The sequence below is a fragment of the Carassius gibelio genome, chromosome A9 (assembly GCF_023724105.1).
Source record: "Carassius gibelio isolate Cgi1373 ecotype wild population from Czech Republic chromosome A9, carGib1.2-hapl.c, whole genome shotgun sequence".
Taxonomy (NCBI): domain Eukaryota; kingdom Metazoa; phylum Chordata; class Actinopteri; order Cypriniformes; family Cyprinidae; genus Carassius; species Carassius gibelio.
The window spans coordinates 13,125,339-13,143,717 of NC_068379.1; positions in this window are offsets into that span (position 1 = coordinate 13,125,339).

The following is an 18,379-nucleotide window of genomic DNA, read 5'->3' on the forward strand; positions in this document are numbered from 1 at the left end:
TACATACATATATATATATATATATATATATATATATATATATATATATATATATATATATATATATATATATATATATATATATATATATATAAAACCAATTTTAAAGTCTAATGTGACAGAGATACTGGTAAGGGGTGTGATTTAAGGCACATCCAAGGCTGTTATGGACCTGGGTATGAATATAGAAGACCATGAGAATTACACAAAATGATAACCACAATTTGTGGAGAAAATTCTCAGGATACTAAAAGGTGACAGAAGGTGTCAAATGCAACTTACATGGTGAAGTTAAGGCTCTGTGTGCAAAATAACTGCAGATATGATGAAAATTCAATGGAGGGGAGCTATGAAAACATTAGTGTCACTGGAGAGATGGAATTTAGGGAATCTGAAAGTTTTACTTTAATATGACTTGGAACAGGCAAGAATGATGAATGATGCAATTCACCTCAAATCTTTGTTTTGTCTCCACCATTACTGGTCTATATGTACATCCAGTACCCTTGAGGTTCATGTCCAGGCCGATACAAAGCAATGACGCCCTGTACCTCTGGACCTACTGCTTTCCCTGCACAATCCAACATTTCTGACGAGGAGAATATCATCGTTCCCAGTGGACTTGCACAGCTTTCTTGGCCCTTGATTATATTTCATTTTATTGATTCACACATGCTTTTCTAAAATGTATCCCCACAAATGTGTCTGTCTTCACTGTCTGTTCCACTGAGATGAAGTAGTCAGACATATGGACAAAGGTAACAGGCATTGTAGGTGTGGGGCAGTCTCTTATAAACATAAAATCAAGCTGTTTTTCAAACTTGGGAGTCACAGGATGATGGACATCTGATGTTTAATGGCAGCCAGGAGAGTCAGCCTGAATATTCAAATTAGCTTAGAAGAAGGTTCACCTTCATTTGGGAAAAGGATTTTGGTGTTTTTAAAGAGGTACAACTACAATACTATAGGGGGGAGGGTAATATTGACAGTAATATTGTATCATGAAATACAATGAGAAAACCTGTTCCACCACCTCAGCATGAAGACCAGAATGTGTGTGCACAAAATGACATAATCTTTCACAATGGATTAGAAAATCCCAAAAACGTCACTGAAGTGAAAAAACTCTAGTAGTTAGAGAAGGATAAATTTGGTGGATCAAAATGAAGTATGCAAAACTGGAATAGCTGGAAGAGGATCTTGTCTGTGCCGACAGGAGAGGGCTTACATAAAGTGCTTTATAGTTGTAAGGCAGAAGGACTAGAATCTCCATTAGCCTTCCACGCTGAGCTCCCACTGACAGATTCTGATGAGGCTGACTAGGACTAGGCTGCTGCTGCAGTGCAGATCTATTGAGCGTATAATGCTGATGATTAATGGCTGATTGGTCGGCAGGTGTGAGAGAAGTAAGGGAATTCAGGCAAATGAGAAGCCAATCTAATGCTTAAAGAAAACAAATAAACTAGAACTGTGCTTAAAATGGGCCATGTCAAAGCAAGTTCTTATTTTGCTGGTTAGGCTAAGACAAGATAAGAAGGCTGAGAAAAGAGCCGATTCATGTAGTTCCACAACAAGTAAGAAACCAATCCAAAAGAAGTGCTTTTGTACATCCTTAAATTTAACAAAAAGTATGTACCATTCTTCAATTCTAGGTCTCGTAAATTACCACAGTACTGACTGAAAAGTGTGAATGTTAATGTCTTGTTTTGATAGTATAGTCTATCTAAACCTGTCATTAATAAATAAATGATAGGGTAATGAATGTTTCAAAATTTTATGTATTATTCAATGTTACTCATCGTTTCTTTGTTTTTAATTTAAATGGCATAATTAATAGGCTTTTAAAAGTCATCCATTTTCTGCTGAGTATTTTTTAGATGTTTTATTGAGCATTTTATCATTGCTGTCTTTATTGTTGCCCGAGTGCAGTGCTATGCCATTGATATTTATACTCCTGCCTTCTTGTAATCTAAACTTTGTGTTTATTTTGCAAGGAAAAATATTCTTCAACAATTTAATTTAATTTAATTTAATTGAAATTCTCTGATCAGCTGTAAGATAGTTGGTCAGCATCTCTTAAACTTTTTTTTCTAACCATGAGGTTCCAATCCTTGAGCTGGTCTATTCTAAATGAAATGAAACTATGTTTTTACTAATGATATAAAAAAAAAAAATTCTAACTTCTGCACAGTTTCATTGTTATGCAGCAAACACTGTTAAAAAAGGCCACACTGTGCAATGTAAGGTTACTCTTGAATGCTAAGAAAACAATATCCACGTCTTTTCTGAGGCTCGTTTCAGTGTGCTGACCTCAGCAGGTCGATGTCTGGGACTCAAGTTAATTTTTTTCACAAGAAATACTGAGCATATGGTGAGATGACAAGTTCACCTTCAAAATTCATTTTAACACCTTCCGTAAAAATGAAATGAAATTAAGTTTGTGTTTCCACAATCATTTTTCTTCTTCGAAAGGCAAGGTAAAGATTAGTAAAATTTGTCTGGATAACATTCAGCTAAATTTGATGATAAAATTTGCAGATATTTCTGCAAAGTTTCCAAAATTGGTTGGTGACAGGTGCACATGAGCATATTCATGATTTTATGACACCAGACATTTCATAGAGCATATGGATGTATATTTGTGACCTGCATATGCTCATGTTCAATTAATCCTGTTTAAGAATGCCTCCTCCTACTCAACACAATCAGAGGTGAAAAAGCTACTTCACTTTTCGTTGGCCCAAATAAAGTGATAATAATGTGAGAGCGTGTTAGAGTGTTAGATTCTGCCAAATATGTTGTTTTAACCACAAATAAAACAGTTTTTGGAAGAAAGAAAAAACAAACGTGCTCAGTGGTTTTGAGTGCTCTTAGAATAAGAATGTATTCTGTGAAATTAAATCATAATAATTCATACTAATTCACACATTCAGACTAATGAAAGTCTACATAGGTTTTCCTAATTAGAAACAATCAAGGAGCAAACAGTTATACTATGCAGATTTAGTTATGCTCTGATTTTTATTCTACATTTATTTATGCAATTTTGTAAATCTGGATGCACAAAAGAATATCCTTCTTTTTATACTCTATATGCAATTATTTAATAGGTTGATTATAATATGGTAATTTGCTAATTATTTTTACATTTTAAATAAATGTTAATTAATTAGTAATAGATTTTATAGTCACTAATTTAGATAGTGTCTGGCCTACTTGAGACAATATTAAGTAGCTACAAAGAAACATTAACTAATTATCTAAACATATAATTTGTGATCAAACTAACATTATTAATCACTTGAGAATTTAATTTTGCATAAATTATTCCATATATTTACAAGCTGCCTTTTTTGTTCCCCCTTGCCTTTCCACGAAGCAAGCTGTCATCACAAACATCAGAGATGTGATCTTCCTTCTGTCCTGAATAAATGTGAACAAGACTGGGGCTGCTTTGATAATTCACTTTGTAAAGACATCATTATGCATAGAGTTGCTGGAAACATCAAATAATGAGACAGTGACACAATGAATTTGTATGGCAATATTTTGCGCCAGTCAGAGACTAGAGACAGCTCATTTCTGATTCTGTCTGATGTGTTTCCTGACATGAGATCCTGATGTTGTTGGACTTGTCACAAGCTTGTTCTCCATCTTCGCTGAGCTGCAATTTGGTTTGCCTTATAGAATGTGAATAAAACTAAATGCATGCACATTTCTTGAAAATTATTAAAGTGAATGAACCAAGTGGATAAATAATCTCCTATTGACTTAAAACAATTCCTAAATTATGCTCAAAAACATAAAGGGCCCTACTGTATAAATTACATGACTGCAAAATATTAAGATTGAAAAATAGAAAATATACTGGATTCATTGCATTTTAATTCCAACAAAATTGTTCAAAGTAGTATACATCAATGTTTATTGCGTTGTGAACCAAGTGAGTTGTGATAATTTTGTAAAGAATATAATTTGGAGTTACATACATAATTTTTCTACCAGAAATATCAATTTAGGGAATAGTTTTTTTTTTCATTATTGCTCTTGCCAAAGAGCATTTGACTCTCCCTAGAAGCCTGTCTCAGGGCCCTGGCAGCTGTTCGGGAAATAAAAATCTAGTAGAAATAGTAGAAATACTATTCTATATAGAAATAAAATCTACTGTAATATCAGAGAGAATCACCAACTCAGTCTAGAGTTTGAGTATCATCAGAATTAATCATGACATCTCCATATTGGGTGCCATTTGTAATCAAACTTCACTGTTTTGGTCAGCTAAAAGTAAGAATATTCCAGCATTGTGAAGCTGCTAACTGTGGCATACATGCTCAGACCAGTGATGAACAGAATGGATGTCTCTTGAATAGAGAATGTGGTACTGCGATTTGTGTTTTTTTCCTCTGGTTAAATCTGAAAGATTCTTTACCCATTTCTCTCTACAGACTCCCTCCCTCTGATCTCCTCATGGTTTTTGAATTCTCCTCACAGCAGGCTTGTTATGAAGAAGCTGCGTTGTTAATTCTGACAAATTTTCACAGATGATAGTGGCCTTAGCTGAATTCTCCAAATAGTTGTATAGTTAAGGGTAAAGATGAAATGTAGGCTACCTTAGAAAACCCTTCTTACGTTAATTAATGGTGGGTGGCTGTATCACACTTCTAAAGTCACTTTTTGACAGTGTTTTATGACATGAAAGCTTAGCTAACTTTGAATCCTCTTCAGAGAGACTTTGAAAGCTCCATACACTTGCACCCCATCCTATTTTTCCCCACAGGCAAGGGGAAGTATGGAGGCAAGTTTTGAGACAAAGATATGAAAAGGCTGAGGTGTAGTTTTTTTTATAACCACATATATCAACACAGTCCCATCAGTAAGGCTCAAATACCCCTTCATCAATATTTTATTTTATTATTTTTACAGACAGTTTTATCCAAATGGACTTACACTACATTCATGAAATGAATTTTATTCTTTCATGACTTCATGAATTTGAAATCAAACCCATGCCTTGCCATAGGTTGGTAATAAAATGTGTACTTCGTATTTTATAGCAATTTACGCATTCTATTTTCTTTCCACAATGTAAATTAAAAAGTTATTTATGTAAGACAGTATGCTCTGAGTCATAAAGTGTTATTTTAGTCTTTTGGAAGCACTTCTTTTTAAGTCATAATTTATGTTTTGAGTCTACCCATGCAAAATAAAAATCTTTATAAGTACCCTCTGGGTTAAATGTACCAGACTTTTAGATCAACTGATCCTGAATGTCATAATGTTATGATCTGGAGCCTCCTGTCTAGTGCCAATCTTATGGTTCAGGTGTCATGCCATCAGAGTTCTGAGCAACATCTGAGCTTGTTCTTCTTTCAGATTGATGGGTTGAAGATATAAATGTATAGGACAAGTTGATGCTGGGAGCCTGCATTAATGGGACTCTTCTAATCAATGGGAGAACACTAAAAGTCATCCTCTTTCTGTCCATGCATCAACTCCATGACAGACAGAAAAGATAAATGTCTCTCTTTTTCTTTTCTGCTCACTAACTGATACCACCTCCTCCTTCACCATCAGGGTTTTTTCTTAGTGGCCGCTTTGGCTTCTCGTCTTGCTCTGTCAAAGCAAAATGCCATATTCAAGTCTATTAGCTTTGGGGGAAAAAAATTACATTACCACTTAGATTGACTGTACGGAGCAGACATGGGGACTTGTGACTTGGTGACTTGGACTCGAGTCGACTCGAGTTGCTATTTTTAGGACTTGAGACTTGACTCGGACTTGGAAGTTAAAGACTCGGGACTTGACTTGACTTGAGACACGATGACTTGAATGACTTGAGTGTTAATTACATCATGTTTTCAGTTTGAATATAAAATATATAAATTATTTTTTAAAATAAAGTTGATTACTCAGCTGGAGCGCAGGCTGAGAATAGCGTCGTGACTGGATCAGGACACTATCATCAGTCATGCCCTCTCTACCTTACACACACCACGCCCACTTAAATCAGATATCACATCACATCAACATGTCAGCCTGAGAGGTACCGAGGGTCATCGCTTTTGTCTTCAATAGTTCGCGCCTAAAAACGCGTGGAAAACGCTAGTCGCGCCGCTTTCTCCTTCTTTCCAAAGCGCTCAGGCAGAAGTGCTCCTGGGGCGTCTGTCGTTGCTAAGCATCCATGACACGCTCTCTCTCAATGAAAACGCGGAAATTTCAGCAAAGGATAAATGGATTTGCAGCACTAAAAATCGCTCGCAGTAGCTCTGCTACTAAATTCATTTCAAAATGGCAATCCATATACAGCTATGAACAGCTGTTCCTTCATCTTAGCTGAGCTTTCAACGTTGATACGAGAAAGGATGAAGCTGATTGGTTAGTTATTGTCACATGACCTGCGGTGCGCTTGCGGTATTCTGAAAAGTTTAGATGTTGAGCGCGTTGCTTCCATTATGAGCGCGCATACCGCGCGCCTACATTGGAAATAACGAACTTGCGCGGAAAGAAGACGTGATGTGAACAGCCCCTAATGATCCGCTAGCAGGCCTTCAAAAAAACGCATTCCAGGGGCGGCGCTAGGGTTGGGCTAAGGGGGCATAAGCCCCGAATATTTTATTACCTTGTCTTTCTCATAGATCAAAACAATTAATCAGAAAAAACAAATGTAGCTGCCGCGATTACCCAATCATGACAAGTGCATATTACATACATATATATACATATATATATATATATATATATATATATATATATATATATACAGTACAGAATATAAATATGACGTATTTTCAGTTGTTTCATACTTTTTTGTTATGTACAGTACAGACCAAAAGTTTGGACACACCTTCTCATTCAAAGAGTTTTCTTTATTTTCATGACTATTGACTATTGTAGAGTCACACTGAAGGCATCAAGGGCTATTTGAGCAAGAAGGAGAGTGATGGGGTGCTGTGCCAGATGACCTGGCCTCCACAGTCACCGGACCTGAACCCAATCCAGATGGTTTAGGGGTGAGCTGGACCGCAGACAGAAGGCAAAAGATCCAACAAGTGCTAAGCATCTCTCGGGGAACTCCTTCAAGATTGTTGGAAGACCATTTCAGGTGACGACCTCTTGAAGCTCATCAAGAGAAAGCCAAGAGTGTGCAAAGCAGTAATCAAAGCAAAAGGTGGCTACTTTGAAGAACCAAGAATATTACATATTTTCGGTTGTTTCACACTTTGTTATGTATATAATTCCACATGTGTTAATTCATAGTTTTGATGCCTTCAGTGTGAATCTACAATTTTCATAGTCATGAAAATAAAGAAAACTCTTTGAATGAGAAGGTGTGTCCAAACTTTTGGTCTGTACTGTAAGTTACAAGTTACAATTTTGTTTGATTCCATGATGTATTTTACTGAACATGTGTATTTACAATGCAAATCCAAATTATTTTAATTTACTGACAGTTACTTATATCTTGTCTTTTAACTTTATTAAGATCAGATTCTGCAGGTAAAATAACAATATTAAGGTGACTTGACTTGGACTTGACTTGACATAGCTTGTGACTTGACTTGACTTGACTTGCCCAAGAAAAAAATTACTTGGGACTTACTTGAGACTTGAAGGTTAAGACTTGAGACTTACTTGAGACTTGCACGTGTGTGACTTGGTCCCATCTCTGGTACGGAGTGTGCCAGGATTTTCTGCAGTCCTGCTGATTCTCCATTTCCAACAAGAGGAAGGTATTAACTTTCTAAAGAAGCAGAAATTAAACCAGATATTTGAGTTCATGTCTTCAAGACACGTCTGACTGTTAAGGTTGCGGGCTCCTCTGCTCTGATCGAGTCTAAAGTTGGCCTGGCTAATCACTGATCAGTGGCAAATCATTGATTATAAATGTTTAGAGAGGAGGGTATTTCCCCTGAGGCTGCAGCCACTTGGCCTCCGACTGTGGAAAAAAGAGCCACCATTAGTGCTATTAGAGGTTCAGATTTAATTCCAGCCCATTCTTCATTAAGGCAATTGATTGAGGGAAAGACTGATGCATGGAGCATGCTAGTCCTTGTGCCAGAATCACGCCATCTCCATTGGATGTCATTTTGCTGAACTTCAGTCTCTTGCTGCAGTGCTCAATGCAGGAGACACTTTTAGTCATTAACCCTGGGGTTAAATGGACACAGCTAGCATACTGACAAGGAGAGGAAGGAACCAGATGTAGACTTGGACAGGAATCACTGCTTTACTTTTCAGTCCCCACAGCTTTTTCCGGTATAGCCTCTCCAGTGAAGCCCAGAAACAAAACAGTAGTGATTGCCATGTTGAGACATTTGTGTAGCGTATCAAACCATAACCAGACAAATAAAAAGATTCGATCAGGAGTGTGGTTGAAACATAAGGATCCGAATTACTCAAAAAGGCAACAGGATGTTGTAAATCAATTCCTAGTGCCACAAGTCAGAAGCACGTCCACTAACCAACCGACTCTTTCACAGAACTTTCTACATTAACACCATTCGAACAATTAATGACAATTTAATTTCGGAAAAGAGATTGTCAAATTTGGGTCAAGTAATTCAGATTGATGGTCAAAGAGATGCACATCACATGTAAACCCATGAGAGTAAACAAGATCCTTGGATTGACCCCCCCCCCCCCCCCCCCCCCCACCTAGAAGAACCAGACTGAAATTCCTAAGGGGACATTTTAACCTCTGGTCTTCACAAAACATCCTTATATCAAGGAATGGCAGAAAAACTGTCTTTTACAGATGTAGATGCACCAAAATTAACTCAAAAAGTATTCTAAAGGAATATCAGTCCATTGCTTAAAGACTGTTAAACCTTTATCTTAATCTTCATCTTTGTGCATGTCCCTTCAACACTGCTACATGACATTAATATTAATATTAATATTAATATTAATATTAATATTAATATTAATATTAATATTAATATTAATATTAATATTAATATTAATATTAATATTAATGTTAATGTTAATAATATTAGTATTAGTATTAATAAAAATGTCTAAATGTCTACCTTAAAAAGGTATTATATCTAAAAAAATATATAATAATTTTACAATAGTAGATTGTTTATATATATATATATATATATATATAGTATATATATATATATATATATATATATATATATATATATATATATAAGCACGTTTTGATTATGTACCTTACAAATGTCTATCACATCTTTTTTAAGAGTTTAGCAATAAAGTAAATTTGAATAATTCCTGCATATTAGCACATTATCTTATCTATTAGTAAATTATCATTAACTTGTTTTGCCTAAGTTTTACATAAGTTTTGTAATTTAAAAGAAAATGTAAATATATAAGAAAATAATAATAAGAAAATAATAATAAGAAAATATATTTAAATTAATGTAATTAAATAAATGTAAATAAATGTAATTAAATTAAGATAATAAACTTGATTTCATAGAGATCCAGGAGAAAAAAAGCTTATTTTGATTGGTTTAATCCTTGACATCCCCCAGTGTTAACCCAGATTATACAGTCCCTCATTCTGTGTGGTCCACTGGGATTTAGCTTTTCCTGTTGCTCGAGGCTCACCTGGGGCCTAAACACCTTGACTAAGCTCTAACTGGGGCATGAGCTGCATTCATGCACACTGCCAGCAGAGCACATTCAGTCATAAATGAGCAGGCTTGTAGAACAAGGTCACATTTGTGGAAAAATATGTTTACATTAGCTGTTAGCTTAGACATACAAATGCATTGGCTTTTCTAAATGGCCACTGCATTCGTTTTTTATCTTTATCTTTTTATTATCTAGTGAACCTGAGCGCATAGTGCCAAGCACTGCTGTGAACAAAAAATCATCAAGTAGAAAAAAGCACACAAGAGAACAGGGAATGTCAGCATCCAATCAAGCTCAGCGCTCCAAAACAAAGACAAAGAGAAACAAAATGAGACATAAAACAAAGAAGTCAGACTGAGCCATGGAGTTACAGAACTTAACTCAGAACATGAAACTCTCAAACGGAAAAGAAAAGAAACTAAAGTAAAAGAACAGAAGTAAAGTTTGATGAGACTAGGTGGTGTTTCTTCTCATCGTGGCTAAGTAGCAGCAGGCATGCAGACCGAAGCTGGAACAGCGCTCAGAGAAAGCTAAAAGTGATGACAAAAGGCATGGCTAAGAGCAAAAGCTTAAAGCAAAAGCTAAATTTGGATGGTGTCCTTAGTATTTAAACTGGTCTTTTGACCACACCTCAAATGTTGTCTTGACCAATTAGATATTGTCTCTGCTCTGGGGTATCATAAATCATATGTTATCTTATCAAGCACGTGGTCTGAATTTTCCCGCTCTTGCAGAGTATAATTTTGGACATGATTCCTATAACAAGAATATGATACATTTGACAAATAACTGATGGTCAGAAACATTTCAAGCAACCAGATTTAAACACATACATACTAAACATGAATATGAATCCTTAATTTATTCAATAGTTATTAAAAAGACATACACAATAAGTGATTAGAAACATGATAGTCAAATGTGTGGGTTTCATAAATTATTTGGAGTTAAAAGGATAGTTCACTCTCAAATTAAATTTTGGTATGTTTAAGCTTACCTCAAGGACATCCAAGATGTAGGTTTCTTTGTTTCTGTAGTATTTCCCATTTTGATATTTTTAGATCCAACTGTTCTTGTCTGTGACTCACATAATGGAGGTCTATGGTCACCACCTCAAAGAACATGCACAGAGGAGTCCAAATTAAACAATTCCCCATCATAAGTACACACTGATGACCTAAGAAACGAAATGAGTGGTTTGTGTAAGAAAACGAACAGTATTTAAATCATTTTTACCTCTTGTACACAACCATGTCCAACTGATCTAAGGGCGCGATAGTCTGCGCAAGCGCGGAAAGCGCCGGAAGTGATCACTCGTGCGTGTACATCACTCATTGTTTACACTAACTGTCTATGGTTTACACAGAGATTTCGGAAGTGTTACCTTTCACTGTGAAGATCTAAACATATTTAGAAGTGCAGAAAATTGCAATGGAAGACGATTTCAATATATCCATAGACAACGTTTAATTTTTTTCACAACCATATTTATTTGAACCAGAATACACAGACCAAGTACTCAGGAGCGATCCGCTGCAGCAACACGTCTTCAAGCCTCAGAGAGACAGAGATCTCTTCAAAATTGGTGGTGTTTTAGTAGCAAGTGTTGTCAGATGCCAACAGAAGTTGAGAGCATATGTTGTCATGAATGGAACAACTACAAGGCGACGACGAGGACGTTGACAGTAACGCATCACACACCTGCCTGACTGAAGTTCCTGAGTTTTCTCCGCTGTTGAGATGCAGTGTTTTGCACGTTGTGTTTAGTATGCCACGTACAGTATATACTGGAGGCGACGTCCAATGCCAGAGGGACCCAATGGCACGATGTCAATAGAGTGAGTAATGTGTTGTATTTTTATTATAATCGCAACGATTATAGGGTGCATTATAAACAAATTAATGAATTACAATTACTGCATTATATTTCAGACAGTGCAGTAAACGGTAAACAATGAGTGACGTTCACGCGCGAGAGATCACTTCCGGCGCCGAAAATGATTCCAACGATACTGTTTCTCTATGCCTTTATCGTTATAGTTGTAGTGTGGACCCTGCTATTCTTTAATATTGAGAACGATTTTTAGAACTATATCTTTATTGTTATCTTTATAGTTATCGTGCTTGGTGTGAACGGGCCTTTAGTCTTTTAGATGTAAACAAATGAAATAATTTATTAAAATACAAAACTGAAATATTACAAAATTAAAAAATAAATAAATTAAACATTACATTTATAAATTATAATTAAAACGGTTTTATATAATGATAGTGATTTGATTTATATGAAACATAAAATATGAAACATTTCTTTAATGCAAATATGCATGTTTAATGCAGTGTTCATTGCACGAATCCCATAACTGTGTCCATTTTTTATGGTAATTTGTGAAAGTGGTTGTCTTGTAAATATCAACTACATGGTCTGCACCATGACTCCAGGAGATATCATGTTTCATATTTCCTACCACACGGCAGAAAAATTATGGTTAAGGGACTGAGACTTTGAACTTTGAACTTGACTCTGAATTAATTGCCCAATCACCTACTTAGTTTGTTGTCATGTTCATGTCAGTCTTTCCTCCATTTCAGGGGCTTGTTTTTAGTTTAGGCAAAGCATATTATAATCTCCGTCTTTTCAGCTCTGCTTCACCTCTGCCCCGTGGTACTCTTATCTCATGTGTGCCATGGTCAACGGAAGAACTATAGCTCTAGCATTGCATCCCTGTCGTCATAACTCAGAGTCAGATGCATCTTCTCCAGCAAGTCAGACTCAACTAAGACCCAGAGATGAGCACCTATTCCCCTGGGTGTTGACATATGTCTCTTCCTGTCTCCAACACTGTTCTCAGAGTGCTCCTGTGGCTAATAACTAATACCATGCCAGCCTCAAAGGCAAGGGTTCTGGTGGAAGATTTGTGAGTAACTGAATTACAGGTGGCACCTAATTTGAGGAGGCATGTGCAGAGGACTGACTCCTCTCTTCCGTCTCAATTCTTCTATGTGAAAATGGTAATTTGTTTCACTCCGATCTGCCCTGCCGGTGGCTTGTGGAGTCTGTCCTCTCCTGGCTTGAGCTGTTAGACTAATTCTCAGTGTGTTGTGAATGTAGTGCTGCACCTGCGCTCCACAGGTGGCGAACCACAGGAATGACAGCTCACATCACAAACATAATCAGCAGACTTCTTCAGAAGCAGTGCCCGCCCCCAGATGCTGTCAGTGGGCACAGAGGGCAGAGGAAAGGCTTTCATGTGGAACATTTCTGTATGCTACAACAAGAATTTTTAAAGAAAGTCCATAACTAGAAAGGCTCTTGTAAACTTTTAGCAAAGGAATAATTTAGAGCTTACCCAAGGCAGCTTGTTTATGGTTTGATAGATGCCTCAACATATAACTTCAAATGTCTCAGGAATAAATTTATATTTAAATTTTTATACATTTATAAACACCTTTTCATGAATCTACTTGCTGTTTCCAAAAAAATATTGAGCAGCACAACTGTTTTAACATTGATAGTAATAAGAACTTAATCTTTAAGACCAAATCTGAATATTAGAATGATTTCTCAAATACCATGTCAATTATCACACTGAAGACTGGAGCAATGACTGCTAAAACATCATCTTTGCATCACAGGAATAAATTACATTTTGAAATATGTTAACAAAAAAGTGATTTTACATCTTAATAATATTTCACTATATATTATAGTAACAGCAGTGTACATTTAGCAGATCAATTTGTTCTGATTGTGTTTCATGACAAAGGATTATTGAAACATACTGTCTTGTATTTAGATTTTCAACCAAAGATGAAAATTGTCTTCATTCACTAGCCCTCATGTTATTCCATGCTGGAATGCTATCCTCTGTTTAACAAAAAAAAAAAATATATATATATATATATATACATACATATATACATACACACACACCCAACATATATATATGTTGGGTGTGTGTGTGTATGGTATACCCACTGTGTTTAGGTATACCCACTGTTTTGCCGGCAAAATGTCACCACAAAGATGACAATATCCATAATTCACCATTCACCACTGGTCACGATGCAGAAAAAAGTTTATAAATCATACAGATTGAAGTGTTTCGAAAATCTAATAATTCAGAATGTTTCCTGTGAGGAGAAAGTTTAAGTGTAGGGTTGGGGAAGGGTAATAGAAAATACAGTTTGTACAGTATAAAAACCATTACATCTACGGAATGTTCACATGAACATGGAAACTCAACATGCATGTGTGTGTGTGCATATTTTTGTGACATATCAGGACACAATTTTGTATAATGACATGGGTGACTTATGAGGACATAACCCATGTTCCCTTTTTTCAAAACGCTTATAAACTATGAAGAATTAGTTTTTTTGAGAAAGTAGAAATGCACAAAGTTTCTTGTGAGGGTTAGGGTTAGGTGTAGGGTTGGTGTAGGGCCATAGAATATACAGTTTGTACAGTATAAAAACCATTACACCTATGGGATGTCCCCACTTTTCACAAAGTGAAAAGAAGAATCTATGATACAGAAATGAGGACAGCAATCCTGGGGATCACTGACTTGACAGTTTGAAGTAAAGAAAGAAAAATTGTTTTTGCAGCTTTGCATTTTGAGATCACAGTGACAACATTCCCAGGGTTTTTTTTTTTACTTGCTTTTTCTCTAAATAATAGCCAGTATGTACAAACAAAGTAGTCATGAAATCCACAAGATGACATGTTAAAATATTATGAGTGGTATATTTTCATCATTGTGGCTATAAAGATTTGATGAAGAACTTGCGAATTGAATGAGATGCCAGGTGGCCACTATACAGATGCTTGACATATAATTAGAATATCCTCAAAAATGTATTTATTTCACTAATTCCATTCAAAAAGTTAAACTTGTATATTATATTCATTCATTACTCACAGACTGAATTGAGCAAAATTTCACATGTTTAATTCTTTACATTTTTATGATTATAACTGACAACTAAGGACAATCCCAAATTCAGTATCTCAGAAAATTAGAACATTGTGAAAAGGTTAAATATTGAAGACGCCTGGTGCCACACTCTAATCAGCTAATTAACTCAAAACACCTGCAAAGGCCTTTAAATGGTCTCTCAGTCTAGTTCTGTAGACTACACAATTATGGGGAAGACTGCTGACCTTACAGTTGTCCTTAAGATGACCATTGACACCATGCACAAGGAGGGCAAGACACAAAAGGTAATTGCAAAAGAGACTGGCTATTCACAGAGCTCTGTGTCCAAGCACATTAATATAATGAAAAAAGTGTAAAAAAAAAAAAAAAAAAAAAGGTACAAGCAATAGGGATAACCACACCATGGAGAGGATTGTGAAACAAAACCCATTCAAAAATGTGAGGGAGATTCACAAAGAATGGACTGCAGCTGGAGTAAGTGCTTCAAGAACCACAAAGATGTATGCAAAGATGTACACAAAGATGTATGCAAGACATTGGTATTAAACATCGACACCATCATGTCAAATGATTAATATGCGAGGAAGAGTGAGCAAGACAGCGCTTGTGTTGTTTGAAGACGGATCGCTTTCTCTGTCTCTCTCGCGCGTGCGCGCGCGCTCTCTCTCTCTGTCTCTCGCGCGCTTTCTCTCTCTGTCTCTAGCTCACACTCTCTCTCTCTCTGTCTCTCTCTCGCGCGCGCTCTCTCTCTGCCCTGTTAAACTTGCACGTGTTTTTCAGTCCTGTCAATAATAAACTTTCACTCTATGATGGTTAAGCTGTGCAATTACTCCGTGAATCACATTCGTCAAGGCAAGGCAAAAGGAGTCTTAACTAAGAATTAAGTGCTGTACATGCTCATACTTTTCATGTTCATACTTTTCGGTTGGCCAAGATTTCTAAAAAATACTTTCTCTGCATTGGTCTTAAGTAATATTCAAATTTTCTGAGATACTGAATTTGGGATTTTCCTTAGGTGTCAGTTATAATCATCAAAATTAAAATAAATACAAATTTGAAATATATCAGTCTGTTTGTAATGAATGAATATAATATACAAGTTTCACTTTTTTAATGGAATCAGTGAAATAAATCAACTTTTGAAGATATTAAATAGATGGAAATCGAGATGCATAATATTTGTCTTTTTATTTAACATTTATTTATTTGTCACATTCTTATAAATTCATTTCACATTCAGGTTAATGTGCAGGTCAGTGTATTTGAGGATACATTCTTTCTGAGACATGTTCATCTCTGTTGCTTATTAATATTAATTATTTGTCAATTGAATGGAGATGGAAATGTATATATAATAATTCAGATCAACCCACTAGTCTGGGTAATATGACTGAATATTTGATGACTATATCTGGTAACTTACAAATCAGCTCAAAGAATAATTGAAAACCTTCCCCATTTTTGCAGTCTGTGCTGTTTCTACAGCTGGTATGCAACTGAGAGAAAAAGGGCAACTTAAAAAAGAAGAAACACGAAGAAGGAGATGAACAATAAACAATGACTTCTCGAGTGTATTGTTAATGTGGAAAAATATTTTGAATAGAGTAATTAAAAAAGGGGAGATTCTTAGTCAGTAGTCATCATTTAGATACAGTCTAACTAATTTTCCTTGTTTCAATGCTTTTTTTATTTGTATTAATTTTGATAAATTGGCAGGCAAACAAAATAAAAAAATTAAATGGATTTGAGCTGTAATTATACACATAAAAAGGGCCACAGCACACCCACCACCATGCCAGTCTCAAATACAACTATTCAATCCGGATGAGAAATCATTTTATCATCTCCTTAAATAGTGGAACAGTTGTAAATGCTGTTCGTCAGTTCAAATTATTTTTAATGTCTTTATTATCTGAGACATTGCCAAATACTGAGGGATTCCAGCCCTAAGGCAGTCTGCCATCATGAGATTTATTTTTTTCCCTCTAAATTATCCTGCATTGACATGAATTATTGACTCCCTTATCTGACATTTTTCCAGCACACATCATTAAACATTAGTCTAAAAACAAAGTTTCACTCAAGTTCAGTTACTTCACTCGATGCCAAAAACAGAGACTGTGAACAACAAACAAATACCAAAGACTCCTGTTTTCCGTTTGCCCGTACTGTAAGTTTAACACATTTCTGCCTCAGATTAGTATAATGCATACAAAATATGCAATTGGTCCCTGACTGAGATACATATCATTTAACAGGTTATCTTTATTGTCAGCATAAGCATGCCAGTCGTATTAATTTGATTCACCATTCAATAAAACATTTAAAATAAAAAAGTTTTTTATTATTATTAAAACAAATACATTTTCGCAAAACACTGTCTAAAAATCTCTAAATCACATAACTTTACCTCATTTATTGATATTTGATAGCCTTTTGTCACTCCATATTTCTCAATATTGTCTTCCGTGTCAATATTCTCTTGGCCTCACCTGTCTACACGAGTCCAATCTAAGCATCAAGCGCATCCACTTTCCTTCAAACTGATGTGATCGTGACAGTGCTTTGAGGATGCGGGTGGCCCAGGTGGCCTTGTTCCATATTCAATTTAGCCAGCCTAGTGTTCCCGTGGACAGGTCCTCTGCCAGCTGCTGTCCCTGTCGCACTGTTCTATGTGAAACACTGAGAACATCAGTCTTGGTACAACTTCGAGAGCCCTTATTGATGGTGTTGTCAAGGTGAGGGCAAGAACAACTTAATCTCTCTCAATTAATAACCCCGCCTGCAGCCACTGCGTCCCAGTGCTCAGTGGCCCTTTTCCCCCACACAGCCCCTGAGCTCCACGCTGACACTCACCTTTCTACTTCTAATGAGTCCCTTTCCGATTAGCTGCCTTGCTCCAGGCCTAAAAATTGTCCCTAAATCCCAACACATCCCTGACTCAGTGTATGCACCCCCACCCCACCCCTGTGAAGATGCTAAGAAAGACTTGCTCGTAAAAAGTCTGTCATGAACCTTTTTCACAGACTGTTTCCACTCTTATTGTAAATCTAGCAGTGTTTTATACTGTCTTTTTTTCACTTGTCTACATTTATAAGGCTATACTATACTACACTATACACTACAGTAAATGGTGTTGCATGAGTGTTTATAATACAATGGCTAAGGGAGTCTTGACAAATTTGACAACATTCTCTCTTCTGACTAACGTAATCATTCTCTCAGTATTTCCTCTTTTAGGAAGTTGTATAAAGCATTATTATTGTTATTATTATTGTCCAATATACCCTTTTCACATTTCTTGGGTTCTCAGAAGCAGAAGTGTTTCAAGAAATGGGTATGAACGACTTTTGGTTTGCTATCTGAAGGATTTATGACTACCCCATTCTAATCATTCAGCAGCAGACGTCTAACAAAGTTACTTTGAAAACCCCCATTCTTTGTAATCTTTAAAATCAATAAAAAGATTATATCCAGACATTTTCCTGGAAATGTATTAGATATACAGACATAATCGTATCAAATGTGCCAATGTAACTGTGTGTTCATATGGAAAGATTGTTGTTTTTGTTCTGCGGTGAGTCCTGAAAGAGTATTCCCAGTTATGTCCTCCCTACACATCTGCTTTTGGGCTCTGCACCAACTTCAAATTAGGAAACACAAAGTGGAATTGATAGGACAGCTGTCAGACAGCGCCAGCCAGAAAAACTCATCACTGGCCCAGAGCCTCTGTACTCTTTGATTGGCTCCTCAACTGGAAACATGGCTTCATCCAGCCAAACAAATGGCCCATGAGGAACAGGAGGAGAGTGCTGGCAGGACTGCTG